Raw genomic sequence first — 17991 nt, forward strand, 5'->3', positions numbered from 1 at the left:
TGATGAGCCCTTTCCTACTTTTCTCTGGTGATGGCACCATGCCTATGTTCTGAGCTGTTTTTGGCCGTCCGAGATGGATGTCGACTTCATAGCTCTCTATTCAACAACCGTCACGAGTTCTGAGCTGCTTTCCGGCCGTCTCGTACCGCTGTTGAGTTTCTTTTTGTGATAGTGGCCCTTTGCTCTGAGCTACTTTTCGGCCGTCTTAGGGAACTGTCACATTCTTCTTATCAACACGGTCTCTTGCTCTGAGCTACTTTTCGGCTGTCTTGAGCCGTGGTCGAGTTATTTCAGTGATGTCCCAGATCTGAGTTGTAAAGACCGTTCTGGTAGCTACTGATTTATTTGCCGATTTCTTGCAAGGGTTCAGATGATCATTTCCCTACGGTCAGAACTTGAGAGGTGATGAACCTGCCATTTAAACAATATTACCATGTCAGGAGATGAGGATAAGGGTATGCCTGTCAGAATGTTGCACCCGACAGAACCTAGGGTCACACGAAGAAGCAATATGACCCTGCTCTTTCAGCAAAGGATCCAGACCAAGAAAACAGCAATGAAGGAGCAAGACCGATGATGCAGGTACAAAAAAGTGTTGTATGTACCACATGGTGTAGATACCCTGGACAGCCCGAGTCAGCATCGATCACCATGAATATTCACCTAAGGGGTCTGCTTAATTTTGGTAAGGATTCCATATCCAGACAACCTGATCCGTCAACAATATGTGCTCAAAATTGTCAGATACTATCCAAGTCCGTCATGTCAGACCAAATGCTAGCTCAGCAATTTGATTCTAGCGACTATGCTAAAGCATCACCCAGCCTACTATCCCCATGGACTTACCGGCAAAATGAATAATCAGGATGATGAATAACAGTCGTGAAGCATGTGCCCTCACATATGTGAATCATCAAAGGATATCCCGTCATGAACAAAATTCTTCTGCCAGAACCACCGGCACTCAAGCCTGTGGATACTATCACATAAGTGTCACATCCCTAGTTCTGGTATGGTTCTAGGCTTGCTTTGTGCACCATGTTTAAATTTTCAAATGAATTTGAAATGGGGATGTTTCAAACCCTAGCACCAAAGGAAATTCAAATAGGTTCAACTTTAAAATGGATTTTCAATGAACCCAAAATGCTATTCAAAAATGTTCATGCTCTTTGGATAATGTTGGGAACAACAACCAGAGGTGATGCACATTTTTACTACACATTTTGGATTTTTGAATCAATGCATAAATATTTGATTTGGAGTTGTTAAAATTATATAAATATTTTAATGGCTCCAAAAATGTTGGGAATTGGTAAGGACCTTTGGAATATTCTATCTAGATGCCACAAATATTTTCAGCATTTATGGAAGTGTTTTAACATTTCTTTTGGATAGAGAACAAATGTCAGAAATAGAAAAAGAAAACAGGAAATAAGAAAACACTTACCTGACGCTTACCTGGCGCCCCACCACGGCCCAACAGTGGCCCGGCCCAACTGGCCGTTGCCAGTCGTCTCCCTCGCCAGGAGGTAGCAGCGAAAGGGAGCACGGCGAGCGTGCATGCCCGCCAGGCAGCTGCTTGCTGCCTCCTCTCCCTCCTCGGCGTTGTCCATCCCCGAGAGCTCCACCGAGCCCCCTGGTCTCTCTCCATTCTCCCCGAGCTCCTCCCCATCCTCTGTCTCGCTCTCCCCCCTCTGTTCCGAGCGCAGCGGAGAGCACCGCCGTGCGCCACCACGACCACCGCCTCCCCCTCGCCTCTCCGACGTGCCCATGAGGACCGCCTCGTCGCCCTAGTCCTCTCCGCCGGGCCACACGGCGCCGGACGCCTCGAAGCATCGTCCCCGACCCCTTCATCCTCCTCGGGTCGCCGGAGATCCGCCTCGCCGCCCCGCTTGTTCCGACGCTCCTCCGGCCTTGCCGACCTGCTCGTCCGACTCGCCGTGAGCCACTGACCCGAACCCCCCTCCTTGCGCTCCGTTTGCACGTTGTAGCCGTCGCTCCGCCGGAGACCGAACCACGCCGCCGCCCGAGCTTCTCGCCGCCATGGCCACAGCTGTCGTAGCTCCCAACCGAGCACACCCATGTGCTCACCGCGCGGCGTAGGTTCCGTAGGAGCTAAGCACGCCACTCCCCGGCCACCGTAGCATTGATCCCGAGCTCGCCCGAGCTCCGGCGACCGCCAAGGTCGACGCCGGTGACGACTCCGGCCACCCCAGCCCCTCTCGTGTGCTCCCCTGGATGCGGCGCACGCCCAGCTCCACGCAGAGCCTCTCCGCCGTCCTTTTGGTCGCCTGAGGGAGAAACCTGAGCCTCCGCCGTGCGTGCTGTCGCCGGCGATGAGCCGCTGGCGTGTTGGGCCTTTTACCAGGGGTTTGACCTCCCCTGGGTCATTGACATGTGGGCCCTGGCCCTATTAAGTTTTAGTTAGGATTAGTTTAACAACTAATTAAACCTTGTTTAGCTAATTGGGTCACTGACGCGTGGGCCCAACCCCATTAACTAAACCAGTTTAGGTTTATTTTAAATTAGGATTAACCACAGACACTGACGTGTGGACCCCACACGTCAGGTTTGACCTGGTCAGCCACCTTTGACCTGCTGACGTAAGCATGACACTGTGCTGACGCATTATATCATTTTCTGGTATTAATTTAAATCAGGAAATTCCAGAAAATAGTTAAAACTTCTAAAAATCATAGTAATTCAACCGTAACTCCAAATCAAATAAATTATATATGAAAAATTATCAGAAAAATGCAAGGAATCCATTTATGCCAGTTTCATGCATGAAAAACCAACTTATACTTGCTGTATAAGTGAAAACGTAATAATGGCATGTTATATACTTAATTTGGGTTTGCATATGAATCCTTGGTTCATATGGACTTCAACCAAATTGATGCTACATGCATTAGGGCAAACCATAGCATCTTTGAAATGTCATCTTCATGCATCATACTGTTTCATATGGTTGTTTATTGATTGCCGGCACCGTTCCCTCTCGATAGGTTCTTCTCCGGAAGGTGTCCCGAGTACCTGTCTGAGGAGCAGTGCTTCTTCGTGGATCTATCAGGCAAGCAAACCCCCTTGAGCATCTCGATAAATCCCACTCTCCCGCTCCTGCTCCTTTTACTGCATTAGGACAACAACGATTCAAAACTGCCACTTTCTGCTGCGGTAGCTGAAACCATTCCTCTGCATGACCTGTCATTGCCACAGTAAATAGTTGAAACCCACTAGCATGAGTAGGAATTGCTTGAGCCTTGATGTGCCTACTCATCCATGCTTGTTTTTCTTATGCCAGCTATGCTTAGAATTGTGTTAGGTCTGATTCATCGGGAATGAATCAGGAGTGTTGAACATGTCCTACTGGTAAAGGCTAAGTGTGTGAACACGTTTTGGTAAAGGTAGCGATGAGAGGCCATGTAGGAGTACATGGTGGGTTGTCTCATTGGAACCGTCCTTAAGCACTGAGTTCTGTGTATGTTATCCAAGTCCAGTTACTACCACACATTGGGTTCCGGTTATCCGGCCCCTCTCGGCTTATTAATCCACTTGATCTCTGTCCAGGAGTTGCAACTAGTTTCTGGCGTTTGTAGGTAGTGCTATTTGTCTACTAGGTGGTGTCCGACGGGACGGGCTTGGGACAGACTAGGCACCGTGGCACGGTGTACCAAGTGGCACCCGGATGGTGGGCTTGGGAACCCTGCACACATCGTTTGGGGCCGTGAGAGACACCCCGGCCGGATCTCCTTGCGGATGGAACCCGAATAGGCGGATGGAACCCGGATGAGAGACTTGTGTGGTTAGTCAGGTCGTGGCCGACACCCTCGCCCGGCTTCCGCTTGAAGGTTGCCGAGGTACATGACGTGTACAAGGCTATAAGTGGCGAGAGCGTGTGTGACGAAGTACACCCCTGCAGGGTCAACATTATCTATTCGAATAGCCGTTTTCCTCGGATATGGAAACTTGGAGAACTTATGTAGTACATAGACAACTGGAAGTGGATACTCTAAAATACGCAAGATAAGCGTGAGTGCTATGGATGGCCTTCTCGTAGGGAGACGGGAACGGATCCATAGTGGAGTATTGATATGGTGAATATGTGGACCCGTGTGCGTCTTCTCACCTCAAGAAGTTTCTGATACTCGTAGTATAGGTTAGCCACTAAGTCAAAGCTGGCTTGCTGCTGTTAAACTCCACCACCCCCTTTGTTGATAATGTTGCATATGTAGTTAGTTCTGATGTAAGACTTGCTGAGTACCTTTGTACTCACGTTTGCTTATTTAAGTTTTGCAGTTGGTTACGCTAGTGACTTCGACGAGTAGCTTGTATCCCAGCTACGATCTTGTACCCTTGGGAGGGTCGTGTTTAGTCAGGCTTCTTAGTCTTTTCCTTTTGTAGTTGTCTGTACTCAGACATGTAATGCTTCCGTTGCTTGTATGCTCTGAATGATGGGTCATGAGATTCCTGTTTGTATTGATTGCTATGTGGCTCTTCTGGGCCTTTATCTATATGAGTTTGAGTTATGTTGTGATGCCATGATGTACAGCACATACTTGCATGTTATGCGTATGTGTAACGTGTATTGCTATGTGTGGGATCCGACAACCTAGTTGTTTACCTCTGATAGCCTCTCTTATGGGGAAATGTAGTCTTGTGCTTCCATGTGCCATAGTAGTCCGCTACAGCCCGGTTCACTGGAGTCCTGCTAGCCCAGCACTACTGCTCAGGAACACTTGACTGGCCGGCATGTGATTCACTTCGTTCCTGTGTCTGTCCCTTCGGGGAAATGTCACGCGGTGACATCCGGAGTCCTGTTAGCCCAGTGCTACAGCCCGGATTCATACGCTATTGACCGACATGCTCGAGGTTGCTTCATGTATGCCTGTTCCTGTAAGTTAGTGCTACTTTGGGTTCACGATTAGTCATGTCGGCCCGGGTTCTCTGTCATATGGATGCTAGAGACACTATCATATACGTGAGCCAAAAGGCGCAAACGGTCCCGGGCCAGGTAAGGTGGCACCCGTGGAAATACCGTGAGTGAGGCCGCAAAGTGATATGAAGTGTTACAGGATAGATCGGTGTGACTTAGGATCAGGGTCCCGATAGCGTTGGTATCAGAGCCTGACTGACTGTAGGATTACCAAGCCAAACTGGTCGAAATTGAGTCTAGTAATGCTTTAGTTATATAAGGGAATTGATTGTGGAAGGGAAGTAAGGCTCTTTTACTCGTTTACCTCATGTCATTCTTTCTGAGTCAGCCTCGCCTTTTCTACGAGGGTTAAGGCCTAGGCTTCTACTCTATCTCTCAGGGTGATGTGTTACTAAACCGTAAAGTCTTAGGATTGTTGGGTTGTGTCACCGTACAATTCTACTACTTCCGTGTGTCCTCAGTTTGACCCAGAACCTTGATTTTATGATGCTGATTGATTATGCTATTCCTCTGATGAATGTCTCGAAATCCCTTTTGAGCATTTACAGCCGTTATGCTACCGAAATTGTCCTAGGATTTCAAGAGTTTCTAATGCTTTTGCATTACATTTCGCATCCTTATGTCGATGCTAATTCCATCCTTGTTTCCATGGATCCTGTGCCAGGATGTCGTCTGCTAACCGAGGTTCAGTTGCTCATAGCAAGAATCACGGAGATGGTAGGGACGAGGATCCTCCTGACCAGCCTTTGATGACAGAGTTCTTGTTAACGTCCGAGAGGAACAAGCGTGAGACTAACCGCTTGCTGGCACAGATTGAGAAAAACACCGCACATCAGCGTAAGAAGTTGGTTTCCATCACTAACTTCATTGGTCTGAAACCACCCACCTTCCATCATTCCATTGAGCCACTCGATGCAGATGACTGGCTCCGAAGCATCACTCACAAGTTGCTTTCTGCGAACGTGGCTGAAGGTGACAAGGCCACCTATCCTACCTATCACCTGGAAGGTCCTGCTAGTATTTGGTGGCAGAGCTATGAGGCTATGCTTCCAGCTGGTCAGATTCCTACCTGGAAGGATTTCACCGAGGCTTTTCGTGAGCACCACATTCCTCAGGCTCTCATTGACCGCAAGAGTGAAGAGTTATGTAGTTTTACCCAGGGTAAGCTGCCTGTTGATGCTTACAGTAGAGAGTTTGGAAACCTCGCCCGCTATGCTACAGAAGAAGTGTCCACGCTAAGAAGCAAGCTAGGTTCCAGAAGGGTCTCAACCCTAAGTTGCGTCGTGATCTCCACTTGCATCATTGTGATACTTTCCAGGCTCTTGTGAACAAGGCCATTAATGCAGAGACAGCTCAACTCACTTACAAGGAGTCTCGAAAGCACAACCGTGATCTGGGTTCTTCCTCCCGCTCTGGCTCTCAGAAGCGACGGATTTGGATTCCGAACTCAGCTCTTCCACCTCGATATGCACCGAGGCCATCCTATGTGGCGCCTCACCCAACTCAGCAACGTGCTCCACCCAGGCCTATTAGTGGACCACTTGCCAATGTAGGTCCACGTCCTACCCCAGGAACTTGCTTTACCTGCGGAGATCCAGGACACTATGCACGCGACTGCCCTCAGTCCAGTTATAATCCACCCCAGTCTGAGAGGTCTGTTGGCCGTGAAAAGCCATCAGGCAAGATGATCAGTACCAAGCCAGCCTCCATTGAACGAGCATGTGTGCACCATGTCTCAGCTTCAGAAGTTCAAGATGATCCCGACGTCGTACTGGGTACGCTTCTTGTAAATTGTCACCCAGCTTCAGTTCTGTTTGATACTGGAGCATCCCACTCCTTCATATCCGAAGGTTACGCTCGGTTGCACGACATGTCATTTTGCGATATGCCGACTCCACTAATAATCCAGACTCTCGGTTCCAAATGGCAAACCTCCAAGGTAAGCCATGGTAATGAAATCCTTGTTGACAGACTGGTATTCCTTGCTTCTTTGATATCTCTCAAGTCTTTAGATATTAACATCATCTTGGGTATGGACTGGATGACAGCTCATCATGCCAAGATCGATTGTTACACTAGATCTGTTCAACTTACACATCCATCTGGCAAAATAATCACTGTCTCTACTAGAGTTGCAAGGCGTCAACTCTATTCCCTTAATGCCAGCCCTCTTCCAGATCTTGAAGATATTCCTGTAGTCCGTGACTTCCCGGATGTCTTTCCAGAAGAACTGCCAGGTGTCCCACCTGACAGAGATGTAGAGTTTGTCATAGAACTTATCCCAGGAACTGTTCCAATCTCTAGGAGACCATACAAGATGGCACCTTTGGAGTTAGCCGAGCTTAAGAAATAGCTTGATGAGTCCTTGCAAAAGGGTTTCATCCGTCCCAGTTCTTCTCCTTGGGCTTGTCCTGTCCTCTTCGTCAAGAAGAAGGATGGTACAGATTGGATGGTTGTAGATTATCGTCCCGTTAATTTGGTCACGATAAAGAACAAGTATCCGCTCCCCAGGATCAACGACCTGTATGATCAGCTCGCTGGATCCTCAGTCTTTTCCAAGATGGATTTAAGGTTAGGCTACCACCAAATCAAGATCAGAAACGGGGACATCCCCAAAACGGCCTTTGTCACTCGTTATGGTCAATACGAGTACACCGTGATGTCTTTTGGCCTAACCAATGCTCCAGCTACTTTATCCCGCTTGATGAACTCGATCTTTATGGAGTACTTAGATAAGTTCGTCTTGGTTTATCTCTATGATATTCTTATTTACTCGAAGAATGAGGAAGAGCATGCCGAACATCTTAGGCTTGTGTTAGAAAAACTCAGAGTGCATCGCCTTTATACCAAGTTCTCCAAGTGTGAATTTTGGTTGCCAGAAGTGACCTATCTAGGCCACGTGATCTCCGGTAAGGGCATTGCTGTCAATCCGAGAGAGTCAAAGCCGTTCTCGATTGGACTCCACCCGAAACGGTCAAACAAGTTAGGAGTTTCCTTGGTCTAGCCAGTTATTGTCGCCGCTTCGTTGAAAACTTCTCCAAAGTGGCCAAACCCCTCACGGAGCTTCTCAAGTAAGATAAAAGGATTGAGTGGACCCCACAGTGTGAGCACAGTTTTCAGGAACTGAAAAGACGCCTGACTTCTGCGCCCATACTCGTGCCACCGGATTTCACTAAAGACTTTGTTAGCTATTGCGACGCTTTGCGTCAAGAACTAGGTTGCATTCTTATGCAGGATCGTCATGTGATTGCCTATGCATCTCGATAGTTGCATCCACATGAGGAAAATTATCCTACACATGATCTAGAGCTTGCAGCCATCGTCTACGCACTTAAGACTTGGCGACATTACCTTCTTGGTAACCGTTGCGAAATCTACACTGACCATCAGAGTCTCAAGTATATCTTCACCCAACCGGATCTGAATCTCAGACAGAGACGTTGGTTGGAGTTGATCTCGGATTACGACTTAGGAATCACCTACACCCCAGGCAAAGCCAATGTCATGGCTGATGCTTTAAGTCGTAAATCCTATTGCAACAACCTCATGTTGCAACAATGTCAACCACCCCTCCATGAGGAATTCTGTAAGCTTAACCTTCACATAGCTCCTCGTGGTTCCCTTTCTACCTTGGTGGCGAAACCTACCCTTACGGATCAGATCATAGAGGCTCAGAAGCATGATACAGGAATCTCCCGAATCAAGAAGAATATTTCCAAGGGAGTTGCCAACTGTTTCTCTATGGATGAACAAGGTGTTGTTTACTTTGGAAACCGTTTGGTGGTTCCCAAATGTCAACAGATGCAGCAACTAATCCTTAAGGAGGCCCACGAATCCCCTCTCACGATTCATCCCGGTAGTACAAGATGTATCAGGACCTACGCCAGAGGTTCTGGTGGACTAGGATGAAGAGAGAAATCGCTCAATATATCGCCAACTGTGATGTTTGTCGTCGCGTTAAGGCAGAGCATCAAAGACCTGCTAGCACCCTTCAACCTTTAGCTATTCCCGAGTGGAAATGGGACAAAGTTGGTATGGACTTCATCACCGACTTTCCCAGGACCAAGAAAGGAAATAATGCTATCTTCGTAGTCATCAACCGTCTCTCCAAAGTGGCTCACTTCCTACCTGTTCGAGAGAGTATCACTTCTAGTCAGCTCGCTGACTTATATATCTCCCGAATAGTGTCACTCCATGGTGTTCCACTAGAGATCAATTCAGACCGTGGCAGTCTTTTCACCTCTCATTTCTGGGAAAGTTTCCAGAATGCCATGGGTACCCATCTTTCTTTTAGTACCTCTTTCCACCCTCAGTCAAGTGGTCAGGTGGAAAGGGTCAACCAAATTCTTGAAGACATGCTTAGAGCTTGCGTTATCTCATTCGGTATGGATTGGGAGAAATGTCTTCCTTTCGCCGAGTTTGCTTATAACAATAGCTATCAATCCAGTCTTAAGAAAGCACCCTTCGAAATTCTGTATGGACGAAGATGTCGAACACCTTTGAACTGTTCAGAAACCGGTGAAAGAAAATTCTTTGGACCGGATATGATCCAGGAGGCAGAAGAGCAAGTTCGCATCATTCAAGAGAATTTGAAAACAGCCCAATCTCGTCAAAAGAGCCAGTATGACCGTCGTCATAAGGAAGTGGCTTATGAAGTTGACGACAAGGCTTACCTTCGGGTTACTCCTTTGAAGGGTACCCATCGTTTCGGTATCAAGGGCAAGTTGGCTCCTCGTTACATCGGTCCTTTTCGCATTCTCGCTAAACGAGGAGAGGTTGCCTACCAGTTGGAACTACCCCCACATCTTTCTCGAGTTGATGATGTCTTCCACGTCTCTCAACTCAGGCGTTGCTTCTCGGATCCCATCCGCGAAGTGGACCACGAAATGCTTGATCTCCAAGATAACCTCACTTATCGAGAGTACCCCGTTCGCATTCTGGATCAAGCAGAGCGTGTCACTCGATGTCATAACATCAAGTTTCTCAAGGTTCAATGGTCTCATCATGCCGAGAGAGAAGCTACTTGGGAGCGAGAAGATCATCTTCGACTTGAGTACCCCGCTTTCTTTCCGCCAACTCCTGAATCTCGGGACGAGATTTTTCCGAGTTGGGGCGAGTTGTCACATCCCTAGTTCTGGTATGGTTCTAGGCTTGCTTTGTGCATCATGTTTAAATTTTCAAATGAATTTGAAATGGGGATGTTTCAAACCCTAGCACCAAAGCAAATTCAAATAGGTTCAACTTTAAAATGGATTTTCAATGAACCCAAAATGCTATTCAAAAATGTTCATGCTCTTTGGATAATGTTGGGAACAACAACCAGAGGTGATGCACATTTTTACTACACATTTTGGATTTTTGAATCAATGCATAAATATTTGATTTGGAGTTGTTTAAATTATATAAATATTTTAATGGCTCCAAAAATGTTGGGAATTGGTAAGGGCCTCTAGAATATTCTATCTAGATGCCACAAATATTTTCAGCATTTATGGAAGTGTTTTAACATTTCTTTTGGATAGAGAACAAATGTCAGAAATAGAAAAAGAAAACAGGAAATAAGAAAACACTTACCTGACGCTTACCTGGCGCCCCACCACGGCCCAACAGTGGCCCGGCCCAACTGGCTGTTGCCAGTCGTCTCCCTCGCCAGGAGGCAGCGGCGAAAGGGAGCACAGCGAGCGTGCATGCCCGCCAGGCAGCTGCTTGCCGCCTCCTCTCCCTCCTCAGTGCTGTCCACCCCCGAGAGCTCCACCGAGCCCGCCCTGGTCTCTCTCCATTCTCCCCGAGCTCCTCCCCATCCTCTGTCTCGCTCTCCCCCCTCTGTCCCGAGTGCAGCGGAGAGCACCACCATGCGCCACTGCGACCACCGCCTTCCCCTCGCCTCTCCGACGTGCCCACGAGGTCCGCCTCGTCGCCCTAGTCCTCTCCGCCGGGCCACGCGGCGCCGGACGCCTTGAAGCATCGTCCCCGACCCCTTCATCCTCCTCGGGTCGCCGGAGATCCGCCTCGCCGCCCCGCTTGCTCCGACGCTCCTCCGGCCCCGCCGACCTGCTCGTCCGACTCGCCGTGAGCCACTGACCCGAACCCCCCTCCTTGCGCTCCGTTTGCACGTGGTAGCCGTCGCTCCGCCGGAGACCGAACCACGCCGCCGCCCGAGCTTCTCGCCGCCGTGGCCACAGCCGTCGTAGCTCCCAACCGAGCACACCCACGTGATCACCGCGCCGCGTAGGTTCCGTAGGAGCTAAGCACGCCACTCCCCGGCCACCGTAGCGTAGATCCCGAGCTCGCCCGAGCTCCGACGACCACCAAGGTCGATGCCGGTGACGACTCCGGCCACCCCAGCCCCTCTCGTGTGCTCCCTTGGATGCGGCGCACGCCCAGCTCCACGCAGAGCCTCTCCGCCATCCTTTTGGTCGCCTGAGGGAGAAACCCGAGCCTCCGCCATGTGTGCTGTCGCCAGCGACGGGCCGCCGACGTGTTGTGCCTTTGACCAGGGGTTTGACCTCCCCTGGGTCATTGACATGTGGGCCCCGGCCCTGTTAAGTTTTAGTTAGGATTAGTTTAACAACTAATTAAACCTTGTTTAGCTAATTGGGTCACTGACGCGTGGGCCCAACCCCATTAACTAAACCAGTTTAGGTTTATTTTAAATTAGGATTAACCACAGACACTCACGTGTGGACCCCACACGTCAGGTTTGACCTGGTCAGCCGCCTTTGACCTGCTGACGTAAGCATGACACTGTGCTGACGCATTATATCATTTTCTGGTATTAATTTAACTCAGGAAATTCCAGAAAATAGTTAAAACTTCTAAAAATCATAGTAATTCAACCGTAACTCCAAATCAAATAAATTATATATGAAAAATTATCAGAAAAATGCAAGGAATCCATTTATGCCAGTTTCATGCATGAAAAACCAACTTATACTTTCTGTATAAGTGAAAACATAATAATGGCATGTTATATACTTAATTTGGGGTTTGCATATGAATCCTTGGTTCATATGGACTTCAACCAAATTGATGCTACATGCATTAGGGCAAACCATAGCATCTTTGAAATGTCATCTTCATGCATCATACTGTTGCATATGGTTGTTTATTGATTGCCGGCACCGTTCCCTCTCGATAGGTTTTGCTCCGGAAGGTGTCCCGAGTACCTGTCTGAGGAGCAGTGCTTCTTCATGGATCTATCAGGCAAGCAAACCCCCTTGAGCATCTCGATAAATCCCACTCTCTCGCTCCTGCTCCTTTTACTGCATTAGGACAACAACGATTCAAAACTGCTACTTTCTGCTGCGGTAGCTGAAACCATTCCTCTGCATGACCTGTCAGTGCCACAGTAAATAGTTGAAACCCACTAGCATGAGTAGGAGTTGCTTGAGCCTTGATGTGCCTACTCATCCATGCTTGTTTTTCTTATGCCAGCTATGCTTAGAATTGTGTCAGGTCTGATTCATCGGGAATGAATCAGGAGTGGTGAACATGTCCTACCGGTAAAGGCTAAGTGTGTGAACATGTATTGGTAAAGGTAGCGATGAGAGGCCATGTAGGAGTACATGGTGGGTTGTCTCATTGGAACCGTCCTTAAGCACTGAGTTCTGTGTATGTTATCCAAGTCCAGTTACTACCACACATTGGGTTCCGGTTATCCGGCCCCTCTCGGCTTATTAATCCACTTGATCTCTGTCCAGGAGTTGCAACTAGTTTCTGGCGTTTGTAGGTAGTGCTATTTGTCTACCAGGTGGTGTCCGACGGGACGGGCTTGGGACAGACTAGGCACCGTGGCATGGTGTACCAAGTGGCACCCGGATGGTGGGCTTGGGAACCCTGCACACATCGTTTGGGGCCTTGAGCGACACCCCAGCCGGATCTCCTTGCGGATGGAACCCGAATAGGCGATAAACCTGGATGAGAGACTTGTGTGGTTAGTCAGGTCGTGGCCAACACCCTCGCCCGGCTTCCGCTTGAAGGTTGCCGAGGTACATGACGTGTACAGGGCTATAAGTGGCGAGAGCGTGTGTGACGAAGTACACCCCTGCAGGGTCAACATTATCTATTCAAATAGCCGTTTTCCTCGGATATGGAAACTTGGAGAACTTATGTAGTACATAGACAACTGGAAGTGGATACTCTAAAATACGCAAGATAAGCGTGAGTGCTATGGATGGCCTTCTCGTAGGGAGACGGGAACGGATCCATAGTGGAGTATTGATATGGTGAATATGTGGACCCGTGTGCGTCTTCTCACCTCAAGAAGTTTCTGATACTCGTAGTATAGGTTAGCCACTAAGTCAAAGCTGGCTTGCTGCTGTTAAACTCCACCACCCCCTTTGTTGATAATGTTGCATATGTAGTTAGTTCTGATGTAAGACTTGCTGAGTACCTTTGTACTCACGTTTGCTTATTTAAGTTTTGCAGTTGGTTACGCTAGTGACTTCAACGAGTAGCTTGTATCCCAGCTACGATCTTGTACCCTTGGGAGGGTCGTGTTTAGTCAGGCTTCTTAGTCTTTTCCTTTTGTAGTTGTCTGTACTCAGACATGTAATGCTTCCGTTGCTTGTATGCTCTGAATGATGGGTCATGAGATTCCTGTTTGTATTGATTGCTATGTGGCTCTTCTGGGCCTTTATCTATATGAGTTTGAGTTATGTTGTGATGCCATGATGTACAGCACATACTTGCATGTTATGCGTACGTGTAACGTGTATTGCTATGTGTGGGATCCGACAACCTAGTTGTTTACCTCTGATAGCCTCTCTTATGGGGAAATGTAGTCTTGTGCTTCCATGTGCCATAGTAGTCCGCTACAGCCCGGTTCACCGGAGTCCTGCTAGCCCAGCACTACTGCTCAGGAACACTTGACTGGCCGGCATGTGATTCACTTCGTTCCTGTGTCTGTCCCTTCGGGGAAATGTCACGCGGTGACATCCGGAGTCCTGTTAGCCCAGTGCTATAGCCTGGATTCATACGCTATTGACCGACATGCTCGAGGTTGATTCATGTATGCCTGTTCCTGTAAGTTAGTGCTACTTTGGGTTCACGATTAGTCATGTCGGCCCGGGTTCTCTGTCATATGGATCGGGGTCCTGGGCCAGGTAAGGTGGCACCCGTGGAAATACCGTGCGTGAGGCCGCAAAGTGATATGAAGTGTTACATGCTAGATCAGTGTGACTTAGGATCGGGGTCCTGACAATAAGTCCGTACTTCTTTACAATGGCCATGACAAGTGACAGCCAACTATTTGGTACAAATCCGATACTCAAGACAGTGGAGCTAGTCAAGATGATTCAGAATCTCCTACGAGAAGTCAGAATTCGCCAGGACAACGGTTATGAACCACCTCACTGCTTTGAACTTGGAGGACCTACAGTTAGTTGAGAAACCCAATGCAAAGGTTAAAAATATTGGGTGTCCACCAGGAAAATCTGATCACCCCTTCATGAAAGGTTGTCAGGCCGGATGACACATCCATCGGAAATCACTCTTGGACTTGTGAGACAAACATATGTTTCAGTCATGATAATATATCACGCGCAGCTAGGTCAACAGATATAGAAATAATTGGGGCCAGTATAAGCATGAACCTGTGAGGTAAGATCTGTCGGGATGTGGATACAGTGAAGCAAACCACCACAGAGCCAGGCAGTCTCGTCATATGAAAGTCAGTGGGAACAATCAATAAAGGAAAAAGGATACCCGAGTTGGAAATGGTTTCCTAAGTCAGTATACTCATACTTGTTCCCTGAGCAACCAAATCTCGAGGACGAGATTTCTTTAAGGGGGGAAGGTTTGTTACACCCTGATTTTTGGCCCTTTCTCTTTCTTTTGATTTTCTAAGATTTTTGCTTGAGTTTTCTTTTTCCGTGGCTATGAGGTCTGAAAATTGAACAAGATGACCTCTTCTTTCTTCCCAGAGTTTGCTTGTCATCCTCAAATCCATCCCAAGACCTTGCCATTTCCATATTGGACCAACCCAAATATTATCTTTCTAGGGAATATTCATTTTTTCTACTAAGGGAATAACCCTACATCCGCCCTAGGTTTTGAAGCAACCTATATTTCCATCATTCCAAAAAGTTCCTAAATAATTCTCATAAATTGTTTGGGTCATATCTTCATCAAATATGGCAAAATATTTCATTTTCCATGTTCCTCATCATGCTCAATTAATTCTTTTCATATTTATGCCCTAAATTGCACTTTGTGAAGCAAGCGTCATTTATCTTTGCCCATTTGACCCCAAACTTTTTGGACACCTTTTCCTGCCCATATAATTGCCTCATGCCAAAATTCAACTTAAAATGCCTAGTGAATATTCCTGAGCAATGTTTCAAAGTTTCTGTCTAAGGGAATGCATTGTGAAGGAAGTACTAGCTAGGAGTATCCAAATGAGTTCAAATGTTGCATGCCTCTTTATGTGCTCATATGATTACACTCCTCCAATGTTCAGCTCCATTCAATCATCTATGTGAGCACATCTTCAAATCTTTGATTCTGTTAATATTTTGAGGTTGTGAAGCAAGTATATTTTATATTGCTTCATTAATTCTGAGAAATTACCATATCATGCACCTACCCAAATAACATCTCTCCACCAAATTTGGGACCATTTCATTAAGCCATTTTATCACCAATATTATTGCAAGTTTCTGGATAGTGGGGATGTTTATCAAGGAAGTACCACTTTGGCTTGTCCAAATGATCTGAAATTTTTATGTCACCTTCATATGATCAAATAATCCTGCCATGTCCATTTTCATCCCAATCCATCACACTATGTGAGTGCTACTTCATGATTCAATTCCTGGACCAGATTGTGCAGTTGCACAGCAAGTGTATTAAACCTTGGTCCTAATCCTCTAAAAATTCATAGAACTATACTCCTTCCTATCCTAAACCTCACTGACATCTTGTTTGCATCTTGACCTCACTCTGTTGATCACACAAGTGTGATCAAGTTTACCATAGCAAACTTTAGAGGTAAGTTACCTTCTAACTACTGCAGTTTTAATTGATCTACTAACTCGGTTGAAACCTCCCCTGGAACGACTCCCCCCTGATACGTCTCCATCGTATCTATAATTTTTGATTGTTCCATGCCAGTATTCTACAAATTTCATATACTTTTGGCAACTTTTTATACTATTTTTGGGACTAACATATTGATCCAGTGCCCAGTGCCAGTTCCTGTTTGTTGCATGTTTTTTGTTTCGCAGAATATCATATCAAATGGAGTCCAAACGGGATAAAAACTGACGGAGATTTTTTTTGGAATATATATGATTTTTGGGAAGAAAAATCCACGCAAGACGGTGCCCGAGGTGGCCACGAGGCAGGGGGCGCGCCTGCTCCCCTAGGTGCGCCCCTGACCCTCGTGGGCCACCCATAAGGCGGTTGATGCCCTTCTTTCGCTGCAAGAAAGCTAATATCCGGATAGAGATCGAGTTAAAATTTCAGCCCAATCAGAGTTACGGATCTCCGGGAATATAAGAAACGGTGAAAGGGAAGAATCTCGGAGCGCAGAAACAGAGAGAGACAGAGAGACAGATCCAATCTCGGAGGGGCTCTCGCCCCTCCCGTGCCATGGAGGCCATGGACCAGAGGGGAAACCCTTCTCCCATCTAGGGAGGAGGTCAAGGAAGAAGAAGAAGGAGGGGGGCTCTCCCCCCTCGCTTCCGGTGGCACCGGAGTGCCACCGGGGGCCATCATCATCACCGCGATCTACACCAACACCTCCACCATCTTCACCAAGATCTCCATCACCTTCCCCCCTCTATCTACAGCAGTACACTCTCCTGAAACTCGCTGTACCCTCTACTTGAACATGGTGCTTTATGCTTCATATTATTATCCAATGATGTGTTAACATCCTATGATGTCTGAGTAGATTTTCGTTGTCCTATCGGTGGTTGATCAATTGCTATAATTGATTTAATTTGCTTGTGGTTATGTTGCTGTCCTTTGGTGCCCATCATATGATTGCGCGCGTGGATCACACCCTAGGGTTAGTTGTATGTTGATAGGACTATGTATTGGAGGGCAAGAGTGACAGAAGCTTCAACCAAGCATAGAAATTGATGCTTACGGGATTGAAGGGGGACCAATATACCTTAATGCTATGGTTGGGTTTTACCTTAATGAACATTAGTAGTTGCAGATGCTTGCTAATAGTTCCAATCATAAGTGCATAGAATTCCAGGTCAGGGATGACATGCTAGCAGTGGCCTCTCCCACATAATACTTGTTATCGGTCTAGTAAAGTAGTCAATTGCTTAGGGGCAATTTCGCAACTCCTACCACCACTTTTCCACACTCGCTATATTTACTTTATTGTTTCTTTATCTAAAAAACCCCTACTTTTTATTTATGTAATCTTTATTATATTGCAAACCTATCCAACAACAGCTACAAAGTACTTCTAGTTTCATACTTGTTCTAGGTAAGGCGAACGTCAAGCGTGCATAGAGTTGTATCGGTGGTCGAGAGAACTTGAGGGAATATTTGTTCTGCCTTTAGCTCCTCGTTGGGTTCGACACTCTTACTTATCAAAAATTGTTGCGATCCCCTATACTTGTGGGTTATCAAGACCTTTTTCTGGCGCCGTTGCGGGGGAGCAATAGCGTGGGGTGAATATTCTCGTGTGTGCTTGTTTGCTTTATCACTAAGTAATTTTTATTTGTTGTTCTTAGTTGTTTTCTATCTTTACTTATGGGTAGGAAATGCAAAATACCAAAAAAATTAGTTGTACCTACTAAACCAATGGTTGAAGAACCACTCAAAATCTATCACACTGGTGAAGCCTATTACTTGGATCTTCTTCGATCCCTATGTGCTCGTGCTGAAACCCCAACTAGCTTAGTTGAGGGCAAATCCTTAGATGAGCATGCTTGTTATGTGCGACACCGAATATCTGAAAAAGGGAAAATTTTACTGGGTCAAATTCATCATTTGCAATGCTATGCTTGGAATTTATGTGAACTATATGATTTTACTTGTTGTTCTGAAAACCCTAAGAAACACCTTCCCTATCAATGTGAGTTTAGTGA

Source organism: Triticum urartu, chromosome 7A (genome assembly GCF_056163025.1).
Source record: "Triticum urartu cultivar PI428250 chromosome 7A, HENAU_Tu73, whole genome shotgun sequence".
NCBI lineage: Eukaryota > Viridiplantae > Streptophyta > Magnoliopsida > Poales > Poaceae > Triticum > Triticum urartu.